General features: G+C 36.8%; 1 protein-coding gene across 1 annotated transcript in view; it reads right to left on the bottom strand.

The window, feature by feature from the left end:
• NRPB7 (DNA-directed RNA polymerase II) overlaps positions 1–15587 on the bottom strand; it is a 54419-nt gene that overhangs the window by 37627 nt on the left and 1205 nt on the right. The gene's annotated exons all lie outside the window — the stretch shown is intronic.

Genomic DNA, 15587 nt, shown 5'->3' with positions numbered 1-15587 from the left:
AGGAGATATTCCCAAAACAGAGCCTTTTTTTGTTCCACGATGGACAAATTTCTAACACTTGGCCATTTTTTCCTCCACGAAGGAGGAATTTCCAACAGTTCGCCGTTTTTTCTTCCATGAAGGACAAATTTTTAAAACTAGACCATTTTTTCCAAAATTTCAAATTTTCTTGTCGGCAGAAATTTTGAGTGGTCATGGATTTTGTCCATGATGGAGGAATTCCGCAGCAACCATTTTTCTTCAAGGCGGGATCTTTTGAGTGGTCATGGATTTTGTTCATGATGGAAACATTCCACAACAAATATTTTTCTCTAAGGTGGGATTTTTTTGAGTGGTCATGGATTTTGTCCATGATGGAAAAATTCCACGACAACCATTTTTCTCCAAGGCAGGATTTTTCAAGTGGTCATGGATTTTGTCCATGATGGAAGAATTCCACAACAACCATTTTTCCCCAAGGCGAAATTTTTTGAGTAATCATGGATTTTGTCCATGATGGAAGAATTCTGCGACAACAATTTTCTCCAAGGTGGGATTTTTCGAGTGATCATGGATTTTGTCCATGATGAAAGAATTATGCAACAACCATTTTTCTACAAGGCAGAATTTTTTAAGTGCTCATGGATTTTGTCCATGATGGAAGAATTAGGCAACAACCATTTTTCCTGATGTTTTCATGCCTTTCCACTTTTTGGATATTTCAAGGGTGATTCTAGAGTCTAAACTTAACCATTTTTTGAATGATTGTCTTGCTTGCTCATTCTTTTGGATATAGAAACATATACCCCTTTGGCTCTTTATCAACCAAAGCTCATTTGTTGCCAAAACAAACCTGCCAAAGATAGACTTTCTAAAAATGGTAAGTTGTCACAAAGTCAAAATAAGGTCAATCTGAGAGGTAGTGAAATTTACTAAAAATAGACTTTCTATGAATAGTAAGTTGTTCCAAGTCAAAACAAGGTCAATTTAGGAGGCAGTGAAATTTACTATAAATAGACTTACTAAAATGAGACAAGCTAAAAATAGTATGTCAAGACGTTCAGTTCTCAAACAAGCAAACAGTTTCCATTCTGGAAGCCACATGGACAACATTTTCCAGACTTGGCCAATTTTACCAATTCTCATTCGAAAGAGGGGACCTTAGAAGACCGAGCCCAAGACTACCAAGAACTAAAGCCAAAAAGACAAGACCAAGAGACAAAAACGGGTCCCCATTTGCAATGGGGCGATGGTGTGAAAACCCCACAACAGTACACATTGGTTCTGTGAGAGATTCAGCTTATATTTTCTCCATGCATTTCTGAGATATCCTTTTGTAGCCTATTTGATTGTCACTGTTGGGCATGGATTGGGAGAGAAGAGCTTGCTCAATGCACTCTGTTGAATATGTTTAACGTGTTGTCTTTCGGGCCGATGAGTCTTATGGAATGAGGAGAGGTGCAAAGGAAATGTTTGCATTCAAGAATTTACGAAGTCATTGTCTGTTGGCAGAAAAGAGATGTCATTTATAACAGTCAAGGATTTTTGTTCCTGTCATTTTTCCTGTTCTTCTGTTTTCATATTTCATGGTCAAGCCCCTGTCGTTTATGTTTCTTCATTACCATCTCTCTTCATTTTCTGAGAACAATGCTCAATGTGTGTGTTATTCTTTCAGGTCGCAAGTTTGTGGATTGTGTGGAAATATATATATATATATATATATATATATATATATATTGTCGTCTTCTTTGTGTCACAGTTGTATGATTGTCATGATCGGGGAATATTGTGTGAGCCTGTGAGGAGATGAGAGCCTTGGTTTTCGGGGCCATTTTATAGGAGCCAAGTAGTAGATGAAGGATTTAAATTGCATATGCCTAGCTTCTCATATTGAAGTGAGAATACACAAGGAGTTGTTTTTCATAAAACTTTCATAATTTACAATTATTTTATGGTATGAGATAAATTCTGGATTATGTCAAAGTGATTTACTAGTTGCAGAGGTAGCAAATACATAGCACTACTCTCAAATGTTTCTGGAATTCGGGCATCGTGTGAGATTAGCTATTTCAGTTATTGAAAGACATGTTTTGACAATTGGGCATATTTCTCCAGTTAAGGGCAAATATTATTTTTGAATCTACTTGTTCTTGCACAGAAGCAAAAGAGCCTCTTACGAAGTTTCTTTTGAGCAATTTCTTTTCTTTTCATGAGTGTAAAAGATGGGCAGCTAAAGAGCTGTGCAACTTGGTGCTGGAAATTGCCTGTTGTGGAAGAGCATAAAGATGCACCTCAGTTTGAGAATTTTGTATGAAGTGATTGTTACAGGAAATATTATGAGCTGAAAGCATTGGTCCCTTAAGATTATCGTTTCTTGGTATCAATCTGGTGTCCTGGCTCTTCATTAATGATTGGTGGTTGGTGATTGTGGAGAAGTTTTCAAATGATAAGTATGTTCTACTAGATAGAACCCATAACATTTAACAAAATTATGTGCAGTAAGGCATCAGGTCAGATCTGAAACTAAAGGGCTTATGGAAGAATTGTCATTTGTTTTCAGTTTTGGTTGATTGTTTATGTTCTCTTCCTGTTTAGAGATGCGTATATTTTTTTTATATGCTTGTTATGCTAAATCATACTAAGAAACAATTCTTTACATTTCCAAGTTAACTGTTTGACACTATGTCTGGAAACTAAAATCATCATTGAAGAGTGAAAATGTTTGGAATGTTCCCGTTAGGAGGTGTTTTATCTGCATGACATTATTGCTGGTTATGGACTGATGTTTGAGGTTTGTGGGAAGAAAAATTATAAATAAAGAAATTAGTGCCGGATGTTCTATTATCCAGTTACAACTAAAGAAGGCTATTTGAGTCCAACCTGTGTATGTAATTAAAGAAATTCTTAAATATGTTATACTGTATGAGATTCATAAGGTTCTGTTCAGTATTCTATGTTGTTCTATATGTTCTGGAAATTCTTCAGTCCAGTGCCTGTGTGAGTCAAGAAGACCAATGTTGTGTAGCTATCTGTTCGAGTCATTTCATATATATGCATACTTCATTTCAAATCAACTGACAGGTAGTTGATTTGTGGAACCGATTTCAAATTAGTTTCAATTCTAACTCTATTTTTCATTTCCAGTCTATTGCAATGGTGTTATCTTCACTAATCTTTATTCATACATTTCAAGTGTTTTGGAGTCAACAGAATGCTTAAGAATTCCAAAGGAAACTTCGCAACACTACAGGCATCTACAGGTTTGATAGAAGATTCTACAGGTTCTGTTTTCTGCATGATGTACTTTGTAAATAATAGAGTTTAATTTATGTTTTGATTATCTTAGAGTCCTTTTATTCTTAGCCTCTTTCATATCAGTATTAATAACTTTTGTTATTGTAGAACTCTGAATCTTTCAGAAGTAGAGTCTCTGTGTTGGCTCTTCTGATTTATTGGTTGACTTCGTGTTTGCCATGGGGAACTTTTTTTTTGAAGAAATTATACCTCTATCTGCCCATTCTTGGTATGGTTTAACAGTCGGTGTTATGCCTACATGTGTGAGTACCAGGAGTTACCTGTCTGTTTTTGGGGGCTGTCTGCGTATATAGTTTCTGTATTTTTTATATATACCTGATCAATATGTTTAAGGATCATTACTCTTGTTTTAGGATCATTAATCTTCTATATTGAAGAAAGATCAGACTTCAAAGAGAGTGTATCTTTGCATTGATCTCTATGATGAGTGGATCTTATAAGTTAATATAAATTTCTCTTAGTTGCAGGGTGCAATGGGATATTGTGAGAGATTTTGCAATGTTGTTTGCAGTCTTGATACTAAATTGATAGCACATTATCTTCATTAGAAGAGGGACATCATATTTAGAGAGAGACTATTTAGTTTCAGAGGGAGGTTACGTGACAAAGGGAGATGTCCAACCCTTTGCAAAGCTTGTGTGACAGTAAAACACTTGGAATCAACTTCTTTTTTATGGTGATTAAACTTGTGCCTACTGAGAGGGAGTTTCTATTAAATGAAAATATCAGTTATTAACGCGTTCTTCTCAGGGAGAGAAGTTTGAGGTGAAAGCCTTCGTTCCACCCTCTTCTTGTAAGTACAATGGACCACCCTATGCAAGTAGGCATAGTGGAAAAGCATTCTTCTCTGGGAGAAGTCTGAGGTTGTTGCCAAATTTCAGTCCTTCTCTTTTAAGCTTTTAGCTTGGTAGTTTTCATTGCATCTATGTTTGAGTCCTTGTCTAGGTATCCCCTAGGTGGCTCCCTTCTCATCAAGCATTCCCAAGGCTTGCCTTTTGGTCTCTCTGGGTTTTCCATGATTTGCTTCCTTTGACACCTCTATGCGGGATTCTTGTTTTTTTCTTGCATCAAGGTCTTAGGTGATATAGGTTTGGGTGGGTTTCTATCTGAGTGTCTTCCCGATGAGAAGGAAGCCTATTTTTACTCTACAATTAACTCCTAATGCTAGCATGGTGTTCATTTCGAATTGCAGCCCATGTTGCCGAACTCCCTTTGCTAGCGCAATTCATCGGTTAGCATCTCAAAGAGCAAAGTATGTTGACATCTCCAAGTGCATTTAAAGGTTGATTCATGATGAAAAGATCAGAAGAACAAGGATCCACAGTCATTGAACTCTCATAGTACCAATCCAAAGTCAGAGTCTGTTTTTGTGTAGAGGAAAGGAGTTCCATCAATCTGAGTGCTTTCCCATTGGAAGCGAGCATCTTCGAGTTCATTTCCAAAGTAATGTTAGGAAAAGAGGAGAGATACTTCTAATTGATCAAATCCTCGAAAAGCATACGCCTCAATAATATTTTCAGTCTGAAAGAAAATATGAAGCCTCTATATGAAACGTGGAAATACTAAATCCAGATGCGAGGACATTCTTTGGAAATGCCACAAAGTTGTTTCCGATGGAATAGTTTGTTAAGTGTGAACCCAAGTAAAGAAGATAATAGTCCAAGCCTTCAAGGCGGAAAGTTCATTTTGCGACTTCTCCAAGGAATGAGCTAAAATACAAAGGAAAAGTTTTAAGTGGAAAAGAAAGTGATAGGGTACCCAAGGCGCCAAAGGAGTATTGCTTGTGATGCGATCCTGAATCAAAGGAAAAGGCAAGCTTATGGAAAGATAAGCTTAGGCTTCCTTCCTCAAACATAAACAATTGAGGTGCTACTCCTGTTCCAATTTCCGAAGTTGAAAGGGTAGCTTCAGTTGAAGCCAAAACCAATCAATTTGGTAAGTTACTAATCTCACTACTTTAGGAGATTTAACTGAATTTTATGCTCATCGGATTTATGAATCGTGACATGGGTAGAGGTAAAATGTTTTAAAGAGCTGTTAATCTATCTAATTTATTGCATATCCAACCGTTACAACTATTAGTTGTGAGTTATTTCATTTGTGTGGCACCAACGTTCAAATTTCCAAGTCTATATGATCGGATTTTCCCCAAACGAAGTTCTTCATGTCATAATGGCTATTTTATCAAAGTAATTTGTCTTCTCTATGAAAGTATAAGCTAATAGCAATCAAAGCAGTAGGCTATGATAGCCTAATTGGATTGGAGAGTGAATTGAAGAACTTTTCTAACACTTCCTTCAAATTTTATGACCTGGGTGATCTACACAGAAGACTCAATACCCAGCCCATCCATCCAATTACTCAGAAATTGAAAGAGAGTGGACTAGTTGAGGCTATTGGGTTCCCCATGGTCATGCAAGCATCAGAATTGGTAAAGGAATGTATTGAAAGATACAATCAGAAGACAAAGCAAATATTGTTGCCCGATCAATCTATTCTACTTTTCGTGAACAAAGAATTGATGCAATCTACATTCGGACTCCCAATAAAGGAAGAGTATTGCGACATCAATTTTTCTTCCTCTGCATTGATGTTCAACGAGAAGAGAACTCAAAGGAGAGAGGACATGCAGAGAACATGGTTTATGACTCCTCGTAGCAAAAAGAATAAGATGCCAAGGACTCTTTTTGGGACTAACCTAAAGAGGGAAATCATGGATATCCTGGCATTATTGCTAAGATTAAAAGGAAAGGACATTTTGGATTTCATTGAAGATCACTTCTTCTTAGTCTAGGTCGTTCGTGCTAAAGGACTGCAAATTGACTGGGCTCAGATTATATGTGAAGAGCTTGCCTCGTGGCTAAATTTGAGAAAGGCATTCAAGCAATTCTTTATGTCTTAATATTTGATATACACCTTAGCCACAAATCATCTCTAGCCTAGTCTTCACAATATTGAAGACTATGATGAGAACACCAAGGTGTATGAATTCTACCCTCACCTCCAATTGCAATAGAGTTTCGAGGCATATGTAAAGGTAAATGATGCCTTCACAATGAGGTTGTGTCGGGAATTGCAAAGGTGCCCTGAGCAGAGATTTTCACCAGAAGCCATATCAACAGTCAGCCAGTTGGGTGTTGTTTCATCCAATTTCCATCTTTCTCCTACCTGAGGATTGGTGCATTTGATGGCTTTCCCAAGAGGCTCCCCAGATATCCCGAAGATAAGGTAGTTCTTGTTAAATTGTGTAGGCAAATACTAGAGGTAAATACCTTATGTTCCAATGTGAAGAAAATTGTCGAGATTCTTTTTCAATAGTGGTAGGACCCTATTATTGTGCCTCAAGATCTGATACCCAAAATTTAGTTAAAGCCTTTGAGAGCAGGATTAAATTAATTGATTATGAGGTGATAAGACCCTAGTGTGACCCTATTAACTTTGTAAAAGATTATCTGAAGCTAGGGTACGCTCATAGGCATGTTTCGAATATTGAAGACTATTGGGTCGGATGTTATCATGAATACCAAACTAGAGAAAGGTACTAGTCGAGATTGACAATAGATGAAATTAAGTTATACGTGACACTGTTGATGTTAGTGATCTTGCAGATGATGGCTCCTACATGCATCCCTCAACTTACGAACAAGTCAAGAACACTCCTATAGTGTCAACTCCGCCTGAAGGTCATGTTATCGACACAATGGAAGTCTTAATGCGTGGTATCACCAAGAGGACGGGCAAATGGGTGGAGTGGACCAAAGCAAGGAAGAAGAGAACTGAAACTGCAAATTCTACTGGTAGAGTAGCTTCCAGGACAGCCCAATCTACTGCTGCTACATCAACATTAGCCGAACCGGCACAATCTGTCGATGAAGGAGGAGACCAACCTCTTGAAAAGAATGTTCAAATCACTCCAACCTATGGAGAAGGATCTCTGCCAAACACAGGAAAGGCTGGACAAGAAGCAAAAGATAAAGGCAAAGAAAAGGAGAAGGAGAAACCAATAGCCAAGGCATCCTCCCCTGTGCCAGTCATCAACCTCAATGATGACAATAATCCTCTAGATGGCCAAGAGTCGAAGGCATCTCAGCAAGGTGATACTCAAGCCCTCTCTGTTACTAGAGCAACTTCTTTTCCTATTGCCAGCCAAAGCAAGATGACAACTCCAATTGCAAGGAAGTTGTTTGATCCTACAGCTCTGCAGTCAGCAATCAATGTCCTTTCAACTAAATCTTGGTTGGAAGAGACCATTGATCAAAAAAAGAGAAGACGTGACGAAAGTGCTCCATCTAAGGATCTTATTGTACAGGCAACCTCAACTCAGCTAGCATCAAAGAAGACAAAGAAGCAAAACACTATAGCTACATTGGCCATGGATTCTTCTACTGGTCATATGTTAGTGGAGATTGTAGAACCTCAGAAGGAGGGGAAATTTCATGAATTAACTCCTAATGATTTCCAAATTAGAAAGTTTGACATAGGCATTCTAGTGCACAATTTTATGGTCAACATCTGGAAATCAAGAAATGTGAAGATTGAGGATAGATTGGAGGAGTTAAGATCAAAAAAAGAGGTACTGAAAGCCTCGAACAAAGAATTGATGGATTACATCAGAGTTGCACTTGGAAGTACATCTACAAGCACATTCGATCCAAGTGCAGAGGAGATTACAACAAGAGAGGCAATTTGATCAAATTGGTCGTGCCTAGATTAATGAAATTAAGGCCCAAGGTCCCCCTCTTATTGAGAACCTTGGGAATCTGTTGTTAGACACTGACAAATTGAGAGAAGCAGTGTCAAGCCACCAGACTTCGATGCACAAAGCATCAAACAACCTAACAAAGCAATTGGCTTTGTTGCAAGAGGTAATTGACATGAAGACTAATGTCGCTATGACCCACAAGATACTCAAGAAAGGCCAAGAACCATTGCTTCATTGGATGCAATCATTGGAATTCAAGATTGAGAGCTCAGTGAAGTCTAAGCATGAGCTAAAGGATGTATATGATTTAGCGAAGAAAGTAATGGATAAGATATTTGAACATTTAAAGGTTCTACACACTAAATCATGTCACCAATAATGGCCAGATGGTAGACATCGAACGAATGAAAACTAAGTTTATGGCATTCATTGAAGAGGCTCCTTACCCATCAAATTTCCAAGTGGCCAAGATTCTAGAGCTTTTAGTAGTGGATTAAGTTCTAAGCTATGCAGCGGAGAAGCTCCAATCACGGATCTCTAGGGTGGAAGAATTGACAAAAATGCATGATTACTGGATGATTAGAGTTGACAACATTTTCATTCCAAGTAACCATGAGCTGAAGAGTGTGACTGATACAATGAAGGCATACAGAGCCAACGCTGTAACTCCCAAGAAAAACTGATGTTCTAACAGAGGATTACACTCTCCTTGCAAACATATGACAAATATCACCTCTTTTCTCTCTCTCTCTCACTTTTTGATATTGTAGCCATATTTGGCATTCTCCTCGTATGCTAAAGTTTTGTAACAAATGACTAACCAGTCAATCCTCTTTTTAGAATGATTCAAAGATGCTCTGTTGAGTAATCATGAAATGTAATTGGCCATTTCTAAAAGGGCCTATAAATGTAACTTTTTGAGAAGTAAATAAAATCGGCAAAATTTTGATTTAGGCAAACCCCTGTAGCTGAGACTACTATGTGACTCTGCGTCCATAATTTCATTTTGTCATTCATGTTAGTTTAGTTTTAGTTCTTGTATGGTGCCTAGGTATGAAATGTGTTGTTAATGAAAGCTATGGGATTGCAAATAAACTGGGTCTTGTTTCTTTCTTTTCAATGGTTGTAAGCTTTATTTCCTTCATTCACAGAGTTATCTCACTTCCTTTGTTCTATGCAAACTAGTGCATGCAGCATTTTCATTGTTCTATGAGAAGTTTCGGATTTGGTTAATGTAAGCTACTAAGTAGGAAGCAAATGGTAGTTGTGAAAACTCAGTAACTTGGGCAATCTGGCCATTGCTTAATTGATCCTTTCTCTTCTTATGTAGTATGAATTGATAATTAGTCTTGCATTGTTGCATCTCTCATTCAATTAGTTGGATAGATTGCATTTAGGAGATAGAAGAACTAAAGGTGACTCATGTGCATTCATAGTTGTGGAGCTTTGTGAGTGAGCATCTCCAAACCGCCTGGGTTGTTCAAAGTCTTTAGGCAATCTGATCATACCTCTTCTGCTCTCTAGTCAAGAGCATACCCCTAAATCTTTTTGATCTACTAAAAACAACATTCATTGCAAATCTTTGCATATAGGGGAGTTGTACCTTTTCAATTCAGGGGTCCTTGATAAAACACCTACATTGACCCATTTTGTTGCTAACAACTTTGTCTTTCACTACATTGGAGACATTAAAAGTCAAGCCACAAACCAAACCAAGGAAGAAAAACATTCTTCTCTAGAAAAACCCTTGTTTCACCCTTTGCAAGTAGCCATGATGGAAAAACATTCTTCTCTGGACCACCCTTAGCGAGTAGGCATGGTGGAAGTGAATTCTTCTCTGGAAGTCATGTGTGTGACTCTATTTTATGTGCTTATGAAGTAACTAAGGTGTATTATGTTATGTTGAGATAACATGTTTTAAACGAATTTCATTGATATCTTTTGTTGCAGTTGTGTGTGCCTACGATACTAAAGATCTCTCTCTTGCTAAGAGCTAAGTTGACAGTTCGGATTCTAGTTTGGATGCAGGTTCGACATTTGGATTCGAATTTCGCTCAAAAAAAAAATTGGGCTGGGTTCAGGTTCGTTTTGGGTTCGTCCATACAATATTTCTTTTTAAAAACATTTATATATACGTAAAAATATGCTGCAGCAAATAAATTCATACACCACTATGCTGATAACTTAGAATATGATGTCGTTTTAGGTCTGCCACTACATAAAAGCCCAAAACAACGTCAGTTTAGGTCGAACGAAACAATAAAGCGATTTATTGAACCATTAAAAAGTCAACAAAAAAGTAGTTGTTTCCCAAATTCGCTGTAAAGTCATTGAAATTCTAACCATGCTCATTTGACCCAAACCAAATTCGATCTAAATTCCTGCAAAGTCGACCCGAGTTCGAAATTAAGAATTTGTTAGGAATTTACTAGGAAAAATATGAATTTGACACAAATACAAACCGACTACGAATTTGGTGAATCGAATTTTGACTTTCAGCTTTCTATGGTAACTTAGGCAAAGAGGGAGTGTTGAAGATTGTAGCTGCAAATAGAGATCTTTATCTCTACTCTTAGAAAACAAAAATATGTTTGTTATCACTGTTATGGTCACCTTCAGCTAAAAGAGACATTTGTGAGAATATTTAAGTTAATATTATATAAAAAGACATGTTATACGTCATACAAAGAGTCATGCGAATGAAAATATGAAGAGTTGGATGTTTGGAAATATGAAGGATCATGAATTTAGAATTTGAATAGACCTACGTGTGTAAGACAAAGAGTCTAAATTAAATCTATTCATATGATTGCTTGGTGTATTGTGAGACTATCAAGTGATAGCCTTGTACTGGAACATTTTTATCATCAATAAAGGTACATTTTTGTTGTTGTGGTTGGGTTTTCCTAGGATAAATGTTTTGAATCTTTTGTATTGTTTATGTTCTTCTTATTGTTGTTCAATCTAATTTCTGAGCTATAAACTTAACAGAAAATCCAACCTGGGAAAAACCACAGAGAAGCTAATTGTCATGAAGCAAAACACCTCTTAAGGTGAGAGTTGTATTAGTTCCGAAAACCATAGATTGGAAATCTAAGAGCTTGCCAATTCTCCAACAAGATTCCACAATCAGTTCTAGCCAACGAACGAGAATCACCTTGATTCCCCTGAACTTTAGGCTTTGCTACGCCTAGGCAGGTAAACCTTCCCCTCAAATGTTGGCTGCTTGGTTCAAGGCATTTCTATAGTGAATTTAACGCTTTGCAAGTTCTCCGATTAGTGGTCCTCAAACTCAATCAAAATGAAATAGAATGTTGAGTGTTTAAAATGGTTGAATGCTGAATGTTTGAATTGATTAAATGTTTTGTATAATGTTTGTCAATAATGGATTTGATGCTTGTAAGAAGGAAGATATAGATTTTTTGACTTCAATAATAAAAAAGACCAGTGTCTCTACTCATCCGGGCAATAGAGTCAACTATAATGAAGATTATCATGTACAATTTTATAAAGTTCTATGCACTTGAACTATAAACAATTTAATAATCAAGACACGACAGATCAAGATTGCACTTTAACTCCTAAGGTAGGAAGGCAAACTTGACATAGATATGGAAACAATTTTATATTTCACCAAATCTAGGATGATCGAGCTTAAAATGACATTAATGACCGAGTCCACTTATTTGACATTTAAATTGCTTACGAAATTTAAAGATGATTATAAAGGACGAATCAACCGCACTTTAAATCTCCATGCTTTAATAAAAATAAACAAAGGGCCTTTTATTTTAAATAAAATATTTGAATTCATATTACAAAGCCATATTTTGCTCCTTATTCTCCTTATACGTGAATGTAAAGTAATTTTTCTTGTTGTTGAATATGTCTTCTTGTTTTTCTTCATAATGTTGAATCTTATTATATATCTTTTCCAAAAGGGGATATTCTTTAGAATGGAAGATATATCTTTTCTAAAAACATATTTTATTCCTTTCTTTTATATAATCATGCCTCTTCCATTTTAATTTAATCCTCCCACATTTAATTAATGTTGATCTAATCATATTTTTAATCAAAGTTATTTGATAACAAATCTTCGTAATTGCATCTATATGTTGTGGATTTTATGGGGGAACCAAATTGCTCTCCTTCCTGTCTTCAATCCTTAACGCACCCTTTAATTATTTATTACCATGAGCATAGTCATCAGGCTCCACAAAACAAAAGATGCCATTTTAATATAAATGAATTTTTTATTGTTGTGTGTTGTTGGTAATGTTATTTCAGCTCTGCGTATCTTTTGTCTTCGCGTGCCCACAAATTACTACTCTTTTGATGCCAATATCTGTATATATGGTGATTGTTTTGCCTTGCAAATAAACACAAAGTTTTGAGAGCTCTGCAACGAAGTTTGTGATTTGCTTCCTAGGATCATTATTGTGAATGGGAGATTGCACTAGTGTCGTTCACGTTTTCTGACTAGACATCCACGTTAACTAGACCTCCTGCGATGATTCATTTTGCAACAGCTGTCTTTGTCTCATATCAAATCGCTGCTTAACATGCATCTTTCTTGGATGCTTGTAGAAGACATGCGTGAGATAGAACATTTTGGGTAACTTTGTTTAACGTCTTCTCCATTACTACTTTGTTCTTTATTCTTCCCAATCTCATCAGCTCCTGAGGAATTTGATGTCTATCGAAAAATATCTTTCTTTGCGTGCCTTTACAAACTTCAGATGACCCGTATATGCTGAATCTCTGTCACTCAACATGCCTGATTTTGATGTGTCATCTTCAGACTTGCCCTATATGAGCTTCTTTAGAAGTTTCATTGCTTCAACTAAATTGTGATTCTGAGTTACAATGAACAAGCGGTTTTAGGTTTTGTGCTGTGTAAATACAATAATCCAGTAGCCACTTCTAAAGAAATCACAAAGTGTGCAGGCCATGGAAGAGGTGTAGCTCCCCTACAAAACAAATGGTCTTCTAGACATTCATTTTTCATGTATTCATATACTAAACATCCAAATTCGGGACAAGTTCCAGGGCAATGCTTTTCAACGAGGATGAACCTCGACGCATATCCCATGTTGTAGATGATTTATCACTATTATGTCTTGTCATTATGATTCCCATTGATGACTGACGCAGCTGTCTCATTTTGGTGCGACCTGTGTGTGAGATGAGATTATTTTGCATGGGTTTCTTGGAATAACTTTGGCAAAGCATGGACATCATATTATCATTCCTATTGGTCTGAATATTAGGACATAGAGAGTTGGTCTTAGCTTCACTAAGGTCATATTTGCAAGTGATGGACAATATAACTTTCCTCCAGTAGAAGTCACGGTGCATCTGCATTCAGGAGAAGCCCTTTCAATCATTTGATTTATAACTTAAATGATGATATGCTCTTTGCCTACCCTGCAAAAGAAGCAAAAGCAAAATTTTGCTGCATTTAAATGTCAACACATTTGGACAGTGACAGCTAATCAGCATTCAATTTGGTAGTCAAAAGCCTTCACTAATTGTCCTCTGCAAAGTCCATCAATGAAGATGCTGTAGGTGACAACATTAGGTGCATGGCCTTTGACTGATATTTTTCACTGAAAAATCTTCAGCCTCTTCCACTTTATTCTGTTTGCACAGGTCATAAATTAGTACATTATGAGTTACAGTTTTAGGAAAATAACCTTGGCACTTTGTCTCATCTATTTCCTTGGAGTCTCCTGCACCTGACTTTGCCTATTAAGACCATATATAAGCATGTGACAGCATCAAAGTTGAAAACACTCTCATCTACCATAGCAGCAGCCCTATCTGTCTCTCCATCCTTGCAAACATTTGTTTGAATCTATGTTACTGTTTTAGATTTTGAATTTGAGTGCTTGCAGATTTGACCGTCACTGTTTCAAACCTGTCTTTCATCCATATGAGTGGAATGTTGTTTTCTGATTTGTTTGTTTATCCCGCACTTATGCTCTTGCTTTCAGAATTGTGCAACCGGTAATGCCAAAAGGCATATGCTCACTTGAGCAGTTCAAAATTATTAAAAAGATAAGTTTTTCAATGCCCCTGCTGATTAGGTTGTTGACAGTGTATGTATTTGACATCTTTGCCTTTGACATCTTTGATTATATTTCTATCTCCAATATTATTTCATAAATGGAGGCAAAAAATTTGAGCTCCATCAAACTGTAAGGTAATTTTTACAAGAGGCTCACTGTCGGTAAAGCTTACTGCAATTTAAGCCACTGCTGGTAGGCTCACAGCCAATGTGGCCAACTACCCAGAAATGTGAGTAAGGCTCTCTACCAATACAATCAGGCTAATATAAGAAATGAAAAATGCAACACAATTTGCGACTGTCTGCACCAACTCGCAATAACTATCACAATTGATTCACACTTACATACACCTCCCATACAAGCATCATGCATGCTCACAAACTGAAAGCTTCGCTCTACCTGTACTGCTTGTTGCCCTCAAAACTATCAAACAAAACAAATTTGAAATAGGTCACACCGAGACATCCCATGGTGCAAAATGAATGAAACATGGACCATGTCAACCGAACAAACAACCTTGAACTTTCCCACACGCAACATCATCAACAAAATCTTTAGTGACAACAGACATGATGAACAAATTATAATGCAGCTGATGGGACCAAAACACAAGTAACATGCTTCTCCTAGGATCAACCAAAAATATGATCCACCAGATGTTGCATGCCAAGAATCTGTAAACATCAAGTAGATCTACCAGCGCCAAGTAAATCTACCACCGCAAAATAGAAATATGAAAAAAATTAATGTACAACCATCGGTGAATGCATCAACCAATACACAGACTGTTGATACACATCAACCGATACAGAATGACACACCAAGAGACTGGAACAACGTTGACATCAATGACAACTGTGTGGATAGCATCAACCTCATATTCTAACAAGGACTCAAATTGTTAGAAATGGAGCACCAACTATGACCTGTCCTCTGGCAGAAAATCCACACACCTTGAGAGTCTGGGGCCCTGGAATCTGGAATTAAAATATCGCTGATTATCTGACACAGTTCATTATTTGAATTTTGTAGTAGGTACTGTCTTTGTGGAGAAAGTCACAAAAAGTTGGGCTTGCAACAGTCTTCTGTTTTCTCCGAAGGGAGACTAGATTAAGCAACAAAATTTGATCACAGTTCTCCATTTCAGATGTATGCTTGGTCCTAGGAGTCAAAGCAATGCTATGCCAATCAGGATTAATATCTTATGGAGATAGTGGGGCCCTGATGGAGTAAGTTTCTTAATTCTCTTCAATTTATTAAATTTAGGTTGTATTTGAGCTTTCTTATTGACATTTTCTAGATCGCAATTAGTGCTTGGTGTTTATTAACAAAGATTGTGTTTTTGATGTGTGAAATTTATGAAAAATGATTGAAATTAAAGCATAAAAACAGTCATATACAACTGGATTATACTTTGTTGAATGACAATTTCATTACCATTTTCTATCTTCATAAATCTACAGCAGAAGAGAAGTAGAATTGATGCAATTGATGAAAAACAAGATCAAGATGGAAGC

The sequence above is a fragment of the Cupressus sempervirens genome, chromosome 2 (genome assembly GCF_028749045.1).
Source record: "Cupressus sempervirens isolate cs-2001-9-10 chromosome 2, ASM2874904v1, whole genome shotgun sequence".
NCBI classification, from domain to species: Eukaryota; Viridiplantae; Streptophyta; class Pinopsida; order Cupressales; family Cupressaceae; genus Cupressus; species Cupressus sempervirens.
This window is presented reverse-complemented; position numbering and strand designations above follow the sequence as displayed.